The following is a 15,207-nucleotide window of genomic DNA, read 5'->3' on the forward strand; positions in this document are numbered from 1 at the left end:
AAGATATTACAGTATTGAAACTTATTTTCAGATGCACAGTACATAATAATACACAATGATATTATTTGTGAATTTGTACTCTGTTTACTCTAATATCACTGCTTCCAACAAGATTTCACCTTTCCCTTAACTGGATATTTCCTCCTTTGTACCTGTTCTTTTAATCCATTATTATTAGTTGACCATAGTGTGTTATAATTATGTTTAATATGTTTTCTAGGCTTTTGAAACTATGAGTTTTTGAAGACGAGAGCCATGACTCATTTGTCTTTTTATTCTTAATACTTAGAATAATATGTTCTCAATACATATTTTTAAAGATAAAGTGATTTTTTCCCTATTAGAACCAAAAATTTTGATAATGTGATTAAAAAATATGAATTATCTTGCTGTGAATAAGCATACACAATACTGTGCCCAGCTAATGACAAAAGCATATTCAGAATATATTGTGGTTCATGTGCATGAAAATTTGGAATGCCTTCATTTAACATTTTTCTCAAAATGGCTTTCACACTTTATAGCTCCTAAGCAAAGAAATATAATTTCTGTGTACCCTTACAAGTTTGTTTCCAGGAATAGCTACAAATATTTTTCTTTATATAGGTTGTGTGCCCATCTGTAGTACATGTGTGCATGTGGGTATGTTCAGAGTGAGACAGCACAGATTTTAAGTAATATTAATCTCAATGTCACAGATTTTGTTTTTCTTGTCTCTCTCTCATTTGCTGTTTCCTATAACTTCATTTTCTTCTTTTTTCTACTTTCAAGAGAATATTCTGCCAGCTGGAACAATGGTCAGAATCCTAGAGATTACTCTAAAAGGTTCTTAAACCTAGGAGTATATTTAACCAAGGAGGTGAAAGAACTGTACACTGAAATCTATAAGACACTGTTGAAAGAAACTGAAGAAGACACAAGTAAATGCAAACATATTCCATGCTCATGGATTGGAAGAATTAACATTATCAAAATGTCCACATTACCTAAAACAATCTACAGATTCAATGCAATCCGTATCAAATTACAAGGACTTTTTTCACAGAAATAGGACCAAAAATATCTAAAATTTATATGGAACTGCAAAAGACATCAAATAGCCAAAGCAATTCTGAGAAAAAATAACAAAGTTGGAGGTATCACATGCCCTGATTTCAAACTATATTACAAAGCCATAGTAGTCCAAACAGCATGGTATTGGCAGAAAAACAGACACCAGACACACAGATCAATGGAACAGAATTGAGATCCCAGAAATAAACCCACACATATGTAGACAATTTATGACAAAGGATCAAAGAACATACAGTGAAGAAAGGACAGTCTCTTCAATAAATGGTGCTGGGAAAACTGGACAGCCACATGCAAAAAAATGAAACTAAATTACTATCTTACACCATACACAAAAATTAACTCAAAGTGTATTGAAGACTTGAATGTAAGATCTGAAACCATAAAACTCCTAGAAGAAAACACAGGCGGTATACACTCTTTGACATAGGTCTTAGCAAAAATTTTCTAGCTATGTCTTCTCAGGCAAGGAAAACAAAAGCAAAAATAAACAAATGGGATTACATCAAACTAAAAAGCTTCTTCACAGCAAAGGAAACCATTAATAAAATAAAAATACAACCTACCAAATGGGAGAAGATATTTGCAAATGATATACCTGATAAGGGGATAATACAAAATATATAAAATATAAAATATATGAAATACATAAAAATAACTAATACAACTCAACAACAAAAAATAAACAACCCGATTAAAAAATGGCCAGAGGACCTGATAAACATTTTTCCAAAGAAGACATACAGATGGCCAACAGACAAGTGAAAAGGTGCTTAACATCAGGGAAATGCAAATGAAAACCACAATGAGATATCACTTCACACCTGTCAGAATGGCATCAAATAACAAGTGTTGGTGAAAATTTGAAGAAAAGGGAATCCTAGCACACTGTTAGTGGAAATGTAATTTGGTGCAGCCACTATGGAAGACAGTATGAAGATTCCTAAAAAAATTAAGGATATAACTACCATATGATCCACCTATCCCACTTCTGGGTATTTAAACACTAATTTGAAAGGATGTCTGCACCCCCATATTCACTGCAGCATTATTTACAATAGCCAAGATATGGAAACAACCTAAGTGCCCATCAAGGGATGAATGGATAAAGAAGATGTGGTATACATACTATAAATATGGAATACTACAGAGCTATAAAATAAGATGAAATCTTGCCATTTGTGACAACATGGATAGAACATGAGGGTATCATGCTAAGTGAAATAAATCAAAGAGAAAGAGACAAATACCATATGATTTCATTCATATGTGGAATATAAACACTAGTAAACAAACAAAAAAACTAAATAAATGAATAAAACAAACTAAACGAAATCAAACATGTAGATACAGAGAACAGAGAAGTAGTTACCAAAGAAGGAGAGGTTGCAGGGAGCATGAAATGGGTAAAGGGGATGAACTATATGGTGATGGATGAAAACTAAAGTTTTGGTGGTGAGCACACTGTAGGGTATACAGAAGTAGAAATATAATGTTGTATACATGAAACTTATATAATGTTATAAATCAATGTAACCTCAATAAAAATATAATTAATACTCTAAAAAAGATAAAAAAGAAATAAAAGGTTTAAAACCTTTATCACATTTAAAAGTTTTATAATATATAATAATGAAATGATGTTATGACTTCCAGAGGAAATAAAATAATTTAATAGAACGCATATATATGAATGTAGCATATAATAAGGGCTATCACAAACCAACAGGAAAATAAAGGATTGTTCAGTAAATTTTAAAGTATTCATTATTTGTGGAAAAAATCAACTTAAATTTAGATTCCCATCTCATATCATTTATATATTCCAAGTATATAAAAAAATAAAGAAAACATTAAGAACTAGAATTATGGGAGAACATTTGTTATTGAAATAGAAGTGTTACTTTGTAATCTTTGAAGCAAAGGAAGAAATCATTAAATAAATTGATGATCTGACCATATACAAACTTCTGATTTCTGCACAATAAAAAGATTATGGATAAAATGGAAAGGTAAATAACAAAATTGGCAAATTATTTGCAAAAAAACCTATTACAGAAAAATTATTGATCACTGTAACCTAAAAAGAGAATGTACTAGCTGTGCAGTCTTCAGCAGATGTCCTCACCTTATCTCTCTTCAGTTTCCTAACACATAAAATGGAAATATTAAGTAAGACTGTTTATTTACTGGCCTGTTGTTGGGAGCATATTAGGTAACTCATATAAAGCTTTTAAATGGTGTCTGGCATATAGCTAGTGATTCACAGAATTTAAACTGTTGCTGTTGTTATTATTAGATTAAAATTCTGAGGAAAACAAAGCATACATACTATTTACCCAAGAAAATATTAAAAATGGTTAAAAGGGGTATAAAAATTATAATTTCAAGATATCACTTTATCACATTAGCAAAGATGAAAAATGGTACCATTCAATGAGGGAATAAATATAATTAAAGTCACTTCACATACTGCTAGTTATAAGTTTATATGTCTTTCTAGTAAGAAATTTGGCATCATGTATTTAGAATTTTTAAATCATTTGCTTTTTTAATAAAATAACCCTTTTAGGAATATATCCTGAAGAAATAGATACTTGGACAAATATGGATACATATATATATATGTGTGTGTCTATGTTTTTCACAATATTATTTAGTGTTTGATAAGTTTATTGAGGTATTCAATGTTATTTACAATATCAAAGATTTAGAAATAATTAACAAGTCCAAAAATAGGTGACTGGTTACATAAAGCTAACAGATTATGCAACCATTGAGGGTAAGATTTTTATAGATATTATATGGTATGGGGAAATGTTTGCTAGAAATAGTTTCTTTTTTTTTAAGGTCAACATATTCCTGTATGCATATCAGAAAAAAAGGCTACAAAGATCACATAAAAATATGCAAAGAAATATAAAAATACTTTAAATTATTAACAGTAGTTAACTGCATGATGGGAATATGTTTTTATTATTTTATTTTACCTTTCTTTTGCTTCCAACCTCATTAGATAACTGTAACTGCTAATTTTAAAAAAATCTAGGAAATAAAATATTGAGGCTGTATTACATAATAAAGAATGAGGACATGACTTTTGCAGATCTGACTGTGATTCCTGGCACTGTCACTTACACTGCACGACTTTGGTCACATTACTTAACTTCTAAAGCCTCAATTTTCTCATTTCAAAGTAAAGATAGTAATATCGCAGTTGCCATGTAAGGATTACATAGGCTAATAATACAGAGCTTGGTGAATAGAATGCACTCGATAATTGCTAGCTACAACTGCAATTGTACAATTATTACAGTTATTTTGTAGTCTCCAAAGCAAACACCAAGGTGATCCATTCCCTTCCTTTTACAGTATTTTGATGACCCAGCATACTCATTGTGAGCTCCAGGGTGTGGGAGGACTGCCCTGGAGGACTCTTGTCAAGATCACCGTTTCCAAAATGCATATGGTTATCACAATTGCTTGGAAACTGTAAAAATACAGAAAGCTGCCTCTGTCCTCAACCCGTACTGAGTAAGTTCTGATTAAGTTTGTCCAGTACAGTGTCTGTGTATTTATATATTTACAAAGTTCCCCAGGTAATTCCATGAGATTAGAACCAGTAGTATAGATCCATCAAACACTGAGTAGAGGTTGCTAGTTTAAAATATAGACCTATTTTCAGTATCATGCAGAATGCTGGAATGTCAAGCTAAAGAAATGTGGGCTGGAAGATTTTAATTCCCTGAACATTTAACCTGATGATTCTCCCTCACAGTACAGGCCAGCGGCAAGAAGTTCTGCCCTAGGCATGGTGGCTTCAGGTAGCACAAATAATTTATGAAAATGGATATCTAATTGAGGCAGTTTGTTCCTCAGATTGTTCTGGTCCAAAAAGTATGATTATATATGTAATGGGGCCAGGAAGGCTGTGAAAGTATGGGGTGACAGAGATTGGCAAGCAGGGTTGGTGGGGAAGAATGATGCTTCTTCCTCCATGGCGCTCTCTTCCTCTAGATGTTGACAAGGGCTCCAACTTTAACCGAACTTCGCTCAGGGTCCTCTGAGCACTTTTTTCAATTAGGCCTTGTCCTTGGCCCCATCTTTGGTCTGCTGAACCTAATTTTCATAAAGGATCCTGCTAATCCAGTTTAGAGACACTACCTCAACCCTTGATATCCAATCAAGTTCCTCTTTCTCCCCACACCTGATACCTAACCAAGTTCTCAGTAATTATCATCCATTTCTTCACCTGCTTACGGGCATTTATAAATCCCACCTGACCCTCTTATACTCAAGGTTGAGTTCAATTGTCCTCTCCTATTGCAACAGCCTTGAATGAAGTCTTCCTTGCCTGTTTAACTCTGTCCTGTGCAATTTTTCTTTGACAATATCCAGGGTGCTGCTTTCCATCACAGAGCTTTTCCATGTTCTGGCAAATCAAAAGTAAGCTTCGTACCCAAGGTAAGTCAGTAAGATATAAGGAGAGTCAAATGGTTTCACTGTTCCTGGAAAGTCTAAAGGAAGCACCCTGGTTGCTGCCTAGAAAAGTCTTCTCTGCCAATGGAGAGTAAATGTATATTTAATATTTGGCACAGGTGAAGTTTGGTGTCCAATCACTATAGCCTAGGAGTTCCGCAAGGCTGAGAATTTAACTCCCAGATGTGGCTAATGAAGTGGCTGCTAGTGGATAGTGGCTGGAGCACCCTGAATGTTGACTCTTTCTGATACACTTGGTACCTTCACATCTGGTCCCTCATCCTGGGACAGTCCTGTCAGTTTTCACATTTCCTTTCTCACAATCCTTCCAAATCTAGGATGTCTCTGTACTCCAGAGTGAGAATCTTTTCTCTCTTTCCATATATTCTCTGACAGTAACTGTCTATGTGCATGACTGCTTCCCATTTCACTGCAGTCTTAGAATTTTAAATTCAAGAGCAACAGTACTTTACTTTTTTCCCACTCTCTCTGTATTTTTACTGTATCATGTTGACATTGAACATGGACACATACCAGAGTTCAATGAGCCAACAATATAATAGGAAAAAAATTACCTCAGTTAAAATTCAAAAATGCCAGTCTACTATGTATGTAAAACAAGCAATGTAAAAACAGAGATAAAGTACTTATCTCAAAAAATCAATCTTGAAAATTACATACTCTCCCATTTAGAATTCATCCTATCCATTTGCTTTGAAAACTCCAATGGCTTATCACATACTCAAAAACATCTGACCTTCAAGTACTTCTGACTTCATTTATTTTTAGGTGCCAGAATCCATCTGGATTTAATCCCAGCTCCTCTCCACTCTGAGACTCTCCAAGAATATCTTCATTAGGTTACACATTCCAAGGATACATCAGTATCATCCAGATTAAGGGCAGATGAATCAACATTGAATTTAGCCCAGCTAGCTCCATCCATCATGATTACCTCCATTTAAAGATTATACATGTACATTTCTCAGCAGAAAGTCTCTGACAAAATGTGATAACATATTAAAAAGTAAAAAAAAAATTAAATTCAAGACTAGTGAGACTCATCATACAAAGCATGTTATTTCTATATTTATTATAGTTCCTGAGCCCCTCTAACAGTAATAAAAAGGATATATAATTACTACATATTGTAACTACCTCTAACTAGGTATTAAGTATTGATATGTTATATTCCAGAATTCCTATTTCAGAAATAGGTCTCTCTGTCCTAATATGTGTCTCTAAAAATTATTTTTCATAAATATTTTTATTTAGAAAAATCTGTGTTCAGATTACTCAAAGAATATACTTAGGCTGCCATAACATCACAAAACATATAGATGTCAGCTCTTCTAATACACCTAAGGACATTTTATAACACAAAAAATGTTTTATCTGTTAAAAGATTTTTAGAGGAATCCAGTGTTGTTTTTTGTAAAAATGATTGTTAGAGAAAATATTCACTGAATGATATTGTAATTATCTGTTCCTTATACTGATATTCATTTGGGGTATGCATTTGCTGAATAAACACTTTAGTGGCTCCTATATATGCCAGGCATTATGCTAAATGCTCAAAGGTGAATAGTGAGGTCTTTGCTCTATTCAAGCACATCAATAAAGTGTCTTTCAGTGCACACAGCCAACAAGATCTGTGTGCTTCAGGCCATTCTGGATGCTTGTGAAGGAGGCTGCACAGCTTTGAAAGTCAGAATGGTGACAGTGCTTCTGACATTCTTCCATCACTAAAATCCTATGATTGTCTCATTCTTATTATTTCATTTATTTCCAAAGCCATTTAGTTTTTTGGGGCTCTTACTCTTCTCTGAAGGGTGAGGCTCATGACAGTATAAAATCTCTCTGGAAGATTCCACAATGGCTCTGTGAAGGCTATGTGGATAAAGTTCATATACTATTTTCGGTTTCTGGAGAGAATTACTTCTGACATCAAGCTTCAAATGCTTACCTATTTTTCCATATGATAAATCGGTCTGATATTATTTACTTTCTGCTTCTAATATAGCACCTATTATACTGAAGGATAAGGAAAATCTCTGACTGGACAAAAAAAAGAAAATCTAACTTAAATATCAACTCTCTTTTTAATCAATTTACAAATCACATTTGTATTTTCATCTTCATGGCTGGAACTTTTTTCTTCATCTATAAAATAGAGGGCTTCACAAAAGAAAACTCTAATAACACTTTTTGCTTTTCTAAAGAATGGTTTTTATTTTCAGTAATGGGATAAATGAAAGGAAAAATACATAGCAATATGGTTGTAAAAAATTTTGTCACTGAGTATCTTACAATTTTAAGAAGGCCCTGTTCTTTGGCAAATTGAGATGATAATCTCAAAAAGTAATTCTAGTTTTGAGAAGAACCTGTTCTTTCATGATCTTTTTTTTTTTTTTTTTTTTTTTTTTAAGAATGTTGAAATTTTGTTTTTTGTTTTTTTTTTTTTTTTCACACACACACACACTGTATTTTATTTTTACAAGAGATAAATCGACTGACACCAAGCATTGTACATGGATGACCACAACAAAAGCAACAATGATTGCAATTACCAAACATGAAACACACTCATACTATGTCATAGTATTGACATTCAGTCCAGTAATCCTCCACTGTAACAGCTCCTTTACTTTGCAGTGAAAATTGATTTGTATATTCTTTGCCTCTGAGTCCTTGTGGAATTTTTTTTTTTTTTTTTTAAATTCAGACAGAAAGTCACAAAAATTATACTCATCCTCATCAGTTCACTCAGTCCCATGTAATTAATTTTTTTTTTTCATCTTGATCTTTTGTTAGCACTTTTATGAGTTCATCAGTTTTTCATTAGAGTTCTGAAAATGCTTATTCATTCAGTTCAGCAGTACAGTCCGTTACCAGAAACCTGTACTTGTCAGAGTCTTTTCCATGTATTTCTTGAAGATGAAACCCTTTTATAGGAACATATTTGCAAAATCATCAGAGTACACCCAGAACTGTCTGTAAATGACAAAAGACTTAAAAATGACCACGGTTAAAGATTTGATGACAGTTCATAATAATGCAGTTGACAAGAAAATTAGTTATTTCTGAGATATACATTTTAAAGTAATAAATAGGATTATTACTTATAACATTATACCAGAACATATAAGATTTTTAGAAATTTCATGTAATGTCTGAAACATTTATATTAACATATTTCCATACATATTTCTATACAAGTACAAATATAAGATTTTTAGAAATTTCATGTAATGTCTGAAACATTTATATTAACATATTTCCATACATATTTCCATACAAATACAAATATGATTTTTAGAAATTTCATGTAATGTCTGAAACATTTATATTAACATATTTCCATACATATTTCCATACAAATACAAATATAAGATTTTTAGAAATTTCATGTAATGTCTGAAACATTTATAATAACATGTTTCCATACAAATAACCCAATGAAAGTTTAGTATTAGTTGTTTTGTTTGTTTTTTTATACTGCAGGTTCTTATTAGGCATCAGTTTTATAGACATCAGTGTATACATGTCAATCCCAATCGCCCAATTCAGCACACCACCATCCCCACCCCACCGCAGTTTTCCCCCCTTGGTGTCCATATGTCCATTCTCTACATCTGTGTCTCAACTTCTGCCCTGCAAACTGGCTCATCTGTACCATTTTTCTAGGTTCCGCATACATGCATTAATATACGATATTTGTTTTTCTCTTTCTGACTTACTTCACTCTGTATGACAGTCTCTAGATCCATCCACGTCTCAACAAATGACTCAATTTCGTTCCTTTTTATGGCTGAGTAATATTCCATTGTATATATGTACCACCACTTCTTTATCCATTCGTCTGTTGATGGGCATTTAGGTTGCTTCCATGACCTGGCTATTGTAAATAGTGCTGCAATGAACATTCGGGTGCATGTGTCTTTTTGAATTACGGTTTTCTCTGGGTATATGCCCAGTAGTGGGATTGCTGGGTCATATGGTAATTCTATTTTTAGTTTTTTAAGGAACCTCCATATTGTTCTCCATAGTGGCTGTATCAATTTACATTCCCACCAACAGTGCAAGAGGGTTCCCTTTTCACCACACCCTCTCCAGCATTTGTTGTTTGTAGATTTTCTGATGATGCCCATTCTAACAGGAGTGAGGTGATACCTCATTGTAGTTTTGATTTGCATTTCTCTAATAATTAGTGATGTTGAGCATCTTTTCATGTGCTTCGTGGCCATCTGTATGTCTTCTTTGGAGAAATGTCTATTTAGGTCTTCTGCCCATTTTTGGATTGGGGTGTTTGTTTCTTTGATATTGAGCTGAATGAGCTGTTTATATATTTTGGAGATTAATCCTTTGTCCGTTGATTCATTTGCAAATATTTTCTCCCATTCTGAGGGTTGTCTTTTCATCTTGTTTATGGTTTCCTTTGCTGTGCAAAAGCTTTGAAGTTTCATTAGGTCCCACTTGTTTATTTTTGTTTTTATTTCCATTACTCTAGGAGGTGGATCAAAAAAGATCTTGCTGTGATTTATGTCAAAGAGTGTTCTTCCTATGTTTTCCCTCTAAGAGTTTTATAGTGTCCAGTCTTATATTTAGGTCTCTAATCCATTTTGAGTTTATTTTTGTGTATGGTGTTAGGGAGTATTCTAATTTCATTCTTTTACATGTAGCTGTCCAGTTTTCCCAGCACCACTTATTGAAGAGACTGTCTTTTCTCCATTGTATATCTTTGCCTCCTTTGTCATAGATTAGTTGACCATAGGTGCGTGGGTTAATCTCTGGGCTTTCTATCTTGTTCCATTGATCTATGTTTCTGTTTTTGTGCCAGTACCATATTGTCTTGATTACTGTAGCTTTGTAGTATAGTCTGAAGTCAGGGAGTCTGATTCCTCCAGCTCCATTTTTTTGCCTCAAGACTGCTTTGCCTATTCGGGGTCTTTTGTGTCTCCATACAAATTTTAAGATGATTTGTTCTAGCTCCGTAAAAAATGCCATTGGTAATTTGATAGGGATTGCATTGAATCTGTAGATTGCTTTGGGTAGTATACTCATTTTCACAATGTTGATTCTTCCAATCCAAGAACATGGTATATCTCTCCATCTGTTGGTATCATCTTTAGTTTCTTTCATCAGTGTCTTATAGTTTTCTGCATACAGGTCTTTTGTCTCCCTAGGTAGGTTTATTCCTAGGTATTTTATTCTTTTTGTTGCAATGGTAAATGGGAGTGTTTCCATAATTTCTCTTTCAGATTTTTCATCATTAGTGTATAGGAATGCAAGAGATTTCTGTGCATTAATTTTGTATCCTGCAACTTTACCATATTCATTAATTAGCTCTAGCAGTTTTCTGGTGGCAGTTTTAGGATTCTCTATGTATAGTATCATGTCATCCGCAAACAGTGACAGTTTTACTTCTTCTTTTCCAATTTGTATTCCTTTTATTTCTTTTTCTTCTCTGATTGCCGTGGCTAGGACTTCCAAAACTATGTTGAATAATAGTGGTGAGAGTGGACATCCTTGTCTCGTTCCTGATCTTAGAGGAAATGCTTTCAGTTTTTCACCATTGAGAATGATGTTTGCTGTGGGTTTGTCATATATGGCCTTTATTATGTTGAGGTAGGTTCCCTCTATGCCCACTTTCTGGAGAGTTTTTATCAGAAATGGGTGTTGAATTTTGTCAAAAGCTTTTTCTGCATCTATTGAGATGATCATATGGTTTTTATTCTTCAATTTGTTAATATGGTGTATCACATTGATTGATTTGCGTATATTGAAGAATCCTTGCATCCCTGGGATAAATCCCACTTGATCGTGGTGTATGATCCTTTTAATGTGTTGTTGGATTCTGTTTGCTAGTATTTTGTTGAGGATTTTTGCATCTATATTCATCAGTGATATTGGTCTGTAATTTTCTTTTTTTGTAGTGTCTTTGTCTGGTTTTGGTATCAGGGTGATGGTGGCCTCATAGAATGAGTTTGGGAGTGTTCCTTCCTCTGCAATTTTTTGGAAGAGTTTGAGAAGGATGGGTGTTAGCTCTTCTCTAAATGTTTGATAGAATTCACCTGTGAAGCCATCTGGTCCTGGACTTTTGTTTGTTGGAAGATTTTTAATCACAGTTTCAATTTCATTACTTGTGATTGGTCTGTTCATATTTTCTATTTCTTCCTGGTTCAGTCTTGGAAGGTTATACCTTTCTAAGAATTTGTCCATTTCTTCCAGGTTGTCCATTTTATTGGCATAAAGTTGCTTGTAGTAGTCTCTTAGGATGCTTTGTATCTCTGCAGTGTCTGTTGTAACTTCTCCTCTTTCATCTCTGATTTTATTGATTTGAGTCCTCTCCCTCTTTTTCTTGATGAGTCTGGCTAATGGTTTATCAATTTTGTTTATCTTCTCAAAGAACCAACTTTTAGTTTTATTGATCTTTGCTATTGTTTTCTTTGTTTCTATTTCATTTATTTCTGCTCTGATCTTTATGATTTCTTTCCTTCTGCTAACTTTGGGTTTTGTTTGTTCTTCTTTCTCTAGTTTCTTTAAGTGTAAGGTTAGATTGTTTACTTGAGCTTTTTCTTGTTTCTTTAGGTAGGCTTGTATAGCTATAAACTTCCCTCTTAGAACTGCTTTTGCTGCATCCCATAGGTTTTGGGTCGTCGTGTTTTCATTGTCATTTGTCTCTAGGTATTTTTTGATTTCCTCTTTGATTTCTTCAGTGATCTCTTGGTTACTTAGTAACGTATTGTTTAGCCTCCATGTGTTTGTCCTTTTTACGTTTTTTTCCCTGTAATTCATTTCTAATCTCATAGCGTTGTGGTCAGAAAAGATGCTTGATATGATTTCAATTTTCTTAAATTTACTGAGGCTTGATTTGTGACCCAAGATGTGATCTATCTTGGAGAATGTTCCGTGCGCACTTGAGAAGAACGTGTAATCTGCTGTTTTTGGATGGAATGTCCGATATATATCAATTAAATCTATCTGGTCTATTGTGTCATTTAAAGCTTCTGTTTCCTTATTTATTTTCATTTTGGATGATCTGTCCATTGGTGTAAGTGAGGTGTTAAAGTCCCCCACTATTATTGTGTTACTGTCGATTTCCTCTTTTATAGCTGTTAGCAGTTGCCTTATGTATTGGGGTGCTCCTATGTTGGGTGCATATATATTTATAATTGTTATATCTTCTTCTTGGATTGATCCCTGGATCATTATGTAGTGTCCTTCCTTGTCTCTTGTAACATTCTTTAATTTAAAGTCTATTTTATCTGATATGAGTATAGCTACTCCAGCTTTCTTTTGATTTCCATTTGCATGGAATATCTTTTTCCATCCCATCACTTTCAGTCTGTATGTGTCCCTAGGTCTAAAGTGGGTCTCTTGTAGACAGCATATATATGGGTCTTGTTTTTGTATCCATTCAGCCAGTCTATGTCTTTTGGTTGGGGCATTTAATCCATTCACGTTTAAGGTAATTATCGATATGTATGTTCCTATGACCATTTTCTTAATTGTTTTGGGTTTGTTTTTGTAGGTCCTTTTCTTCTCTTGTGTTTCCCACTTAGAGAAGTTCCTTTAGCATTTGTTGTAGAGCTGGTTTGGTGGTGCTGAATTCTCTTAGCTTTTGCTTGTCTGTAAAGCTTTTGATTTCTCCATCAAATCTAAATGAGATCCTTGCCGGGTAGAGTAATCTTGGTTGTAGGTTCTTCCCTTTCATCACTTTAAGTATATCATGCCACTCCCTTCTGGCTTGCAGAGTTTCTGCTGAGAAATCAGCTGTTAACCTTATGGGAGTTCCCTTGTATGTTATTTGTCGTTTTTCCCTTGCTGCTTTCAATAATTTTTCTTTGTCTTTAATTTTTGCCACTTTGATTACTATGTGTCTCGGCGTGTTTCTCCTTGGGTTTATCCTGTATGGGACTCTCTGCGCCTCCTGGACTTGGGTGGCTATTTCCTTTCCCATGTTAGGGAAGTTTTCGACTATAATCTCTTCAAATATTTTCTCTGGTCCTTTCTCTCTCTCTTCTCCTTCTGGGACCCCTATAATGCGAATGTTGTTGCGTTTAATGTTATCCCAGAGGTCTCTTAGGCTGTCTTCATTTCTTTTCATTCTTTTTTCTTTAGTCTGTTCCGCAGCAGTGAATTCCATCATTCTGTCTTCCAGGTCACTTATCCGTTCTTCTGCCTCAGTTATTCTGCTATTGATTCCTTCTAGTGTAGTTTTCATTTCAGTTATTGTATTGGTCATCTCTGTTTGTTTGTTCTTTAATTCTTCTAGGTCTTTGTTAATCATTTCTTGCATCTTCTCAATCTTTGCCTCCATTCTTATTCCAAGGTCCTGGATCATCTTCACTATCATTATTCTGAATTCTTTTTCTGGAAGGTTGCCTATCTCCACTTCATTTAGTTGTTTTTCTGGGGTTTTTTCTTGTTCCTTCATCTGGTACATAGCCCTCTGCCTTTTCATCTTCTCTATCTTTCTGTAACTGTGGTTTTTGGTCCACAGGCTGCAGGATTATAGTTTTTCTTGCTTCTGTTGTCTGCCCTCTGGTGGTTGAGGCTATCTAAGAGGCTTGATGGGAGGCTCTGGTGGTGGGTAGAGCTGACTGTTGCTGTGGCGGTCAGAGCTCAGTAAAACCTTAATCCACTTGACTGTTGATGGGTGGGGCTGGGTTCCCTCCCTGTTGCTGTGGCGGTCAGAGCTCAGTAAAACCTTAATCCACTTGACTGTTGATGGGTGGGGCTGGGTTCCCTCCCTGTTGGCTGTTTTGCCTGAGGCAACCCAACACTGGAGCCTACCCGTGCTCTTTGGTGGGGTTAATGGCAGACTCTGGGAGGGCTCACGCCAAGGAGAACTTCCCAGAACCTCTGCTGCCAGTGTCCTTATCCCCACGGTGAAACAGAGCCACCACTCGCCTCTGCAGGAGACCCCCCAACACCAGCAGGTAGGTCTGGTTCAGTCTCCCCCAGGCTCACTGCTCCTTCCCCTGGGTCCTGATGCACACATTACTTTGTGTGTGCCCTCCAAGAGTGGGGTCTCTGTTTCCCCCAGTCCCGTCAAAGTCCTTCAATCCAATTCCCACTAGGCTTCAAAGTCTGATTCTCTAGGAATTCCTCCTCCCGTTGCCTGACCCCCAGGTTGGGAAGCCTGACGTGGGGCTCAGAACCTTTACTCCAGTGGGTGGACTTCTGTGGTATAAGTGTTCGCCAGTCTGTGAGTCACCCACCCAGCAGTTACGGGGTTTGATTTTACTCTGCTTGCGCCCCTCCTACCGTCTCACTGTGGCTTCTCCTCTGTCCTTGGACGTGGGGTATCCTCCTTGGTGAAGTCCAGGGTCTTCCTGTCAATGATGGTCCAGCAGTCAGTTGTGATTCTGGTGCTCTCGCAAGAGGGAGTGACAGCACGTCCTTCTACTCCGCCATCTTGGTTAATCTCCTCCTTGATCTTAGAATTAAATAAATTTTCTTAAGAATGGTTATGAAGTTATATATGCTAACATAGTCCTCACACTTAGAATAATTATAATAAATAATGAAAAATTTTGTGTAAAAATGGTATACCCTGTTCTAAATACATTAAAATATGATGTATTTCAGTATTATGAATTAAAATGGTATAAAATTTCAAATGATTTTTTAAAAACGTAAAAATGTCAT

At 35.1% G+C, this 15,207-nt stretch overlaps 1 long non-coding RNA gene across 1 annotated transcript in view; it reads right to left on the reverse strand.

Moving 5' to 3' along the window:
* Positions 1-14,434: 14,434 nt before the first annotated feature.
* LOC132365446 (uncharacterized) overlaps positions 14,435-15,207 on the reverse strand; it is a 152,064-nt gene continuing 151,291 nt past the window's right edge. Inside the window, exon 5 of the long non-coding RNA XR_009503102.1 lies at positions 14,435-14,995. This is a non-coding gene — a long non-coding RNA (uncharacterized LOC132365446). The remainder of the gene's footprint in view (positions 14,996-15,207) is intronic.

Source organism: Balaenoptera ricei, chromosome 4 (assembly GCF_028023285.1).
Source record: "Balaenoptera ricei isolate mBalRic1 chromosome 4, mBalRic1.hap2, whole genome shotgun sequence".
NCBI lineage: Eukaryota > Metazoa > Chordata > Mammalia > Artiodactyla > Balaenopteridae > Balaenoptera > Balaenoptera ricei.